Here is a 6,000-nt window from a genome sequence, read left to right as displayed (position 1 = left end):
GCATAAAGGAATTTTAGTAGCATAGGCAAGGTTACTAGTTGAGTTGATTAATTTTCAAAGAATTTCTAGGAGCTATGTGAAAAAAATAAATATATACTTTGATTTTCCCAAATGTAAAGGTATAGAATGATCCACTGTAATAATGCCTTGTATATTTGAATAATCTGGGGATAAACTTTACATCTGCCATGATGCTGGTGATTATTTATCCTATTCTATGTGTTTTCAGATGAATTAGAATTCTCCTGGATATTCACAAAATTTTTGAAGGAAATGAAAAATCAGAACAATGTCACAGAATTTGTTCTCTTGGGAGTCTTCATGAACCAGGATGTGGTTTGTAATGATGTGTTTTGTAATCTTCTTGTTCTGCTATTTTGCAATTTTCCTGGGGAACTTTATCATCTTTATCACCATTACATGCAGCCATCTCATCCAACAACCTATGTACTATTTTCTATGTCATTTGTCCTTAATAGATCTGGCATATACATCCACCATAGTCCCTCGGTTCATCAGAGATTTAATTGCTAAAGAGGAAATCATATCCTTTATTAGTTGCATGACTCAGCTCTATACTGCTCACTTCCTGGCTACTGTTGAGATGTTTATCTTGGTGTCAATGGCCTTTGATCACTATGTTGCCATCTGTAAACCCTTACACTACATGATCATAGTGAATCAACAGAGATGTAACACAATGATCCTGATGGCCTGGAGGGTGGCCTTTTGGCATGCCATTGCTCAGATGCTCATGGTAGCTAAGTCACCATTTTGTGGCCCTAATCAAATAGATCACTATATATGTGATGTCAAACCTCTCTTAAAACTTGTCTGAGCAGACACACATATTGCTAATATATTAGTTATAGCTAATTCTGGGATGGTTGTGTTAACTACTTTTCTTGTCTTGGTGGCATCTTACATTGTCATATTATACAATCTTGGAAAGCACTCATCAGAAGGTCGGCACAAAGCCCTTTCCACTTGTGGCTCCTATATTATGGTTGTTGTTCTGTTCTTTGTGCCCTGTATTTCCACCTATATTCAACCTCCCATTGCCAGCAAAATGATAAGGAGGTTTCCATGTTTTACACTGTGATTGGACCCATGCTGAACCCTCACATCTACACACTGAGAAATGCAGACATGAAGAACGCTATGCAGAAGGTGTGGTCAAACCAAATGTCATTTTTATTTAAATAAAAACATGGGTTTTAATTTTATTTTTCCCCATTTATGCCCTTGATGAAGAAATGTTAATTGTGTCACCAAATTTACATTAATGTGTATTCTTTTAAAAAAAATCCATCAAGTACAAGGTGAAAACCAGAGACACATCCTCATCAAAACTTTGTAAAACTGTTGGTGTTTGGCACCAGGCTTTGTACAATTTAGTTACTTCACATGTAATATACTATGGAAAGAATTAACACAAAGAATAATCTATCTTTTTTTCTTCTCTCACATGACTCTTCGTCCCGAAACCAGAATATGTTCCTTTTCAAGGAATGACAAGGAAATGAACTGTGACATAGGCACAGGCTGTCTCTCAACTGTGAAGAAATCAAAATTTTTCTTTGATTGTTAAGTACTTCAGCCAAACCCACAAATATTGTGTCAGGCAGTGTGCAAAGCACTTGAGATACAAATACAAGTAAAAAGAAACACAGTCCTTGCCCTCAAGGAACTTATACTCTAATGAGGAAAGACTACATATAAAAGAGTGCTGACAATTTGGGAAGAGAGGACATGGGAGATGTATGTCTCTCTAGAGGGCCATGACAGGAAAAGACTTCTAAACAGTAAAGAGCAGAGCCTAAAAAGGAGTGATTGAATGAAAATGGCTAACATGGATATTTCTTTAAAAGGGATGTTCAAATAAGAACTGACAAATTGGAGGAAGGGATTCTATAAGGCAGTACTCTTCTTCAGGGATGAGAAAGCAAAGAATGGCGGAAAAATACATAAATAAGGAGAGACAGGAGCAGACCTAGGAGAGAAATGACACTTTCCAATTGACTCTCCTTTGCTTTCTGCTGATGCCTTTCAACAAAAGAAATTCAAGAGATAAGTTCCTGTGTCCCTTTTTGCCTCTCAGTTTCATGTAAATCTATCCTTTCAAAAGAAACTTCCTACATTGTAAAAATGTCATTAGAACTTCGGGAGCCCTAATTTCCATATTAAAAATGAAAGATTTGGGGCAGCTAGGTGGTGCAGTGGTAGAGCACCGGCCCTGGATTTAGGAGGATCTCAGTTCAAATCTGCCCTCAGACACATACCAGTTACTCGCTGTGTGACCCTGGGCAAGTCACTTAACACCATTGTCTAGACAAAGAAAAAAAATAAGTGGTCAATGTCAACAAGACTGCAGAATGGATGCTAGATTTGGAATGAGAAATAACTGAGTTCAAAGCCTACCACAGACATTTATTAGCTATGTGAGTCTATGCAAGTAGTTTAACTTCATCATCATCATCTTTATAATCATTATCATCATCATCATCATCTGCTAAGAAATATCAATTCAGGAACCCACAAGGTGAGTCTAAGAAAATTAACTCATCTGCTGAGGTACAAGTTGGAGATACAAATTTTTGTACTGTCAACAGTGTTTTACACACACACACATATACACACACACACACCTGGAGACAAATGAAAAAATGGAATGAGAGGTAATAGGTGGTCCTGACCCCACTCTTTTTTCTTCCATCACAGAAATTACTCATTGAAAATTATGAGCATGCACAGAGAAAAAATTCTAAAAAAAAATGTGCCTCACTTCTTGTCCTTTAATCACTCTTTGTAGAAAATATAAAGGGATGATATGAAGAGGAAAAACAACAATCACAACATTGCTGCTCCTTCTTGAATACTGTACTTGTACCTAGACTAGCAGTGATTAAATACCAGTCAAAGTTCCTCTCATGCCAAGGCATGCCTACTCTTTTTCTGCATCTATTATTCTACTGTGGGGATTTCCTATTGTATGTAATAAACAATACATTCTTTGAAGTCCGGGAATTCATAACAAGAGGTAGAAAAGAAATGGGACCTCTACATTTTCCAAGTACTTCTTAAGTTCTTAGAGAGTAGAGTGGTTGACTCATTTACCTCAAATAAAGTTAACCTGGATCAATAACAATGTCTCCATCTTTATATGGGTCAACACTCTTTGGAGTTGTTTAGGCTGTTCCTTATTCAATCTACCAAAGATGAATAAGGTTATGTGCATATAGGAAATTAAGTGAGAGACCTTTCTTATTTAGGTATTTTTTTTTCTTTTCCTAGCCATTTTTCCATAATCTTCTACCACAGAAAATGGAAGTAGAAGTGAGTCTGGAGTGAATTGATATGTGAGCAGTATTATTACTGATCTCACAGGAGTCTATAGTAGGGAGAATTGTGAGCTAAGTCTAGAAAGAAAGAAACACGTTGGATTACAAGAGTTCTGGAACATGTTTTATTTTGAACTTTGCTAAGGAGGTGATAAGGATTCATTGAAGCACTTTAAGCCAAGGGTGATACAATAATATTAGAACAGAAGAGGCACCCCTTTGAAAATGAATAGGAGATTATAGGGATGAGGCAAGAGAAAAGTCTAAAGAGACCAGAGACATGTCAAGATGCTATTGTAATAGTTCAAATGTAGTGTAAATAGTGCCTATGCTCTGATGGTGTCAGTCACAATCAATGGTAATGGATTCACAAGTATTTCAAAGATAGCATATACATCACTTAGTTATCGATTGGATGTGGGAAGAATGAGAGAAACATCAGCAAGTACCACCAATATGTCAAGTGTAATTGAATGAATTTTATTGACCAAGACTAAATAACAAGAAAGAAGGTTGTTGGGATGGAAAAATTGGGATGCTCTGTTTTGGACATGCTGTTCATGAGATACCAATAGGATATCAAAAGGGAAATTCTAAATATGCCATTGAAAGTCTACCTATGATTTACAGGAGATAGTATGAGACTGGTAATAGTTTATACTACCTATCAGCAAAGAAATGATATTGGAAAACAAGATAGTAGATTCTATTGCCAAAGAAGAGTGTAAAGGGAAGAGAAGAAAAAATCAACTTTGGAAAGTCCAACATTAAGGGAGACAGAAAGCAGAAGGGGATCCATACCTATGAACAGATGAAAGTCAAAGCTGAGATTAAGCAGTTCAACATTGCTGAGTACTGAGTACAGTATGCACTTACTCAGTCAACTGGCATTGTACTAAGGGCTTCTTAGATGCTAGGCAATTTGTTAAGCATTGGTGATAGAAAGGAAGGCAAAAAAATCATTCATCTCAAAAAAATCACTTCCTAATCAGGGAAATAACATGAAAATAACTTCATAAAAAAAGATATATAGAGAATAAAGAGGAGCTAGTGTCAGAGAAAATGCACTAATATTATGGAGGCCTGGGAAAGACTTGTTGCAGAAAGTGGAAATTTAGATAAAACTCTAAGGAGTCCAGAACATCTCAGAAGCAGAGATGAGGAGGGAGAGAGTTCTAGGCATGAGTGACTGCAATTTCTCCATGTTGATGGTTCTATGTGAATAACAGAAAAGTAGACAGTGTTCTTGGATCATGGAGTACTTAGAAGGGAGTATAGTGTAAGAAGACTAAGAATGGAGGAATGGTTCAGGTTTAAAAATCAGAAACATTATATTTCTTTGTAAAGAATGAAAGAGATCCAATTAAAATTTATTGAATAGGGAGGTGACATGGTCAAATATGTGTTTTAGGAAAATTGATTTGGCAGATGATAAGAGGGTGAATTGGAGTAGAATAAGATTTGTGTCCAGAAGAATGACAAAAATGTTGTTTCAGAGTGAGAGAGAGAGAGAAAGAGACAGAGAGAGACAGAGAAAGAGAGACAGAGACAGAGAGAGAGAGACAGAGACAGAGAGGAGGGAAACAGGGAGAGAAAAAAAGAGAAGAAGAATGAGGAGAAGGAGGAAGAAAAGGGAGACTATGTGGAAGGAGAAGATGGTGAAAAGGGTAGTTTCTATTGAGAGGTCCATATTTTCCTAGGTATCAAATATACTTTTGGGATACACTCAGATATTGGAACCCCAGTTTTGTGTATTTTCAATGTCCAGTCAACATCCATCATCTAACAGACACAATGTTATAGAATCCTTATGACATGCCACATACAAGAAGTAGAGGGAAGGCAACTGGATGTCAAAGTACAATTTCTGCTTACTGATATGTGTATTAATGAAGCAACCTAATCATCACTGAAAAGTAAAAGACTAATTTTATTTAACCAAGCAGTAAAGTCAGCTTCTGTTTGGTAATAATCTACATGTTGAATTGCTTTGAAAATCCTCCGGGAGCCCATCCCCCTGGACTCTAATGTACCTTTAAATTCAAGTAATACTCAATAAGTCTTTCCTAGAAGGTTCTTTTCTTGCAGACTTTAATGTGGAGACAGAGACTTTCAATGACTGATTGATATTTTTTTTCTTCTAGACTCTGGTCCAGATGGAGAGGAACTGTCTATGGAACACAAGCCCTACTTGCCATCCTGATGAGTTACAATCACCATGAAAAGCACTGCTTCCTTGAAGTTGAGGGAAAAAAAAAACCTTTTGGAGAATCAGTCATTGTCTTGAACCACACAGAGTGATATTTGCCAACAATCCTCCTCAGGTATCAGTTCAGGTTTTCAGGTGCTATGCTTGGGTTCTTATAACGTGACATAATTGGAGTTGTTTTCTATTTGTTTTCTTTTTCAGGTTATATTTATTTTCATTACCTTGAGCCCTAGATTTTCCCTAGAGTAGGAATTTTTAATCTGTTTTTGTGTCCTGGATGGTCTTTGGCTGTCTGAAAAAGATTATGGGCACCTGAGAATAATGTTAAATGTATAAAATGCAATTAATAGGATTACAAAAGGAATAAATTATATTAAAAAACAGATGTATCCTTTTTCCATCCAACATCACAGACATCTTGAAATCTATCCATGGTTCCCAGGTTAATAT

The 6,000-nt window shown here is 36.4% G+C and overlaps 1 pseudogene; it reads left to right on the top strand.

The window, feature by feature from the left end:
• The first annotated feature begins 273 nt into the window (after window positions 1-273).
• LOC114041013 lies at window positions 274-5,563 on the top strand (annotated as a pseudogene).
• Window positions 5,564-6,000: the final 437 nt, after the last annotated feature.

The sequence above is a fragment of the Vombatus ursinus genome, unplaced genomic scaffold (assembly GCF_900497805.2).
Source record: "Vombatus ursinus unplaced genomic scaffold, bare-nosed wombat genome assembly UNPS02014163.1, whole genome shotgun sequence".
Taxonomy (NCBI): domain Eukaryota; kingdom Metazoa; phylum Chordata; class Mammalia; order Diprotodontia; family Vombatidae; genus Vombatus; species Vombatus ursinus.
The sequence above is the reverse complement of the archived record's forward strand: the minus strand, read 5'-3'. Positions and strand labels throughout refer to the sequence as shown.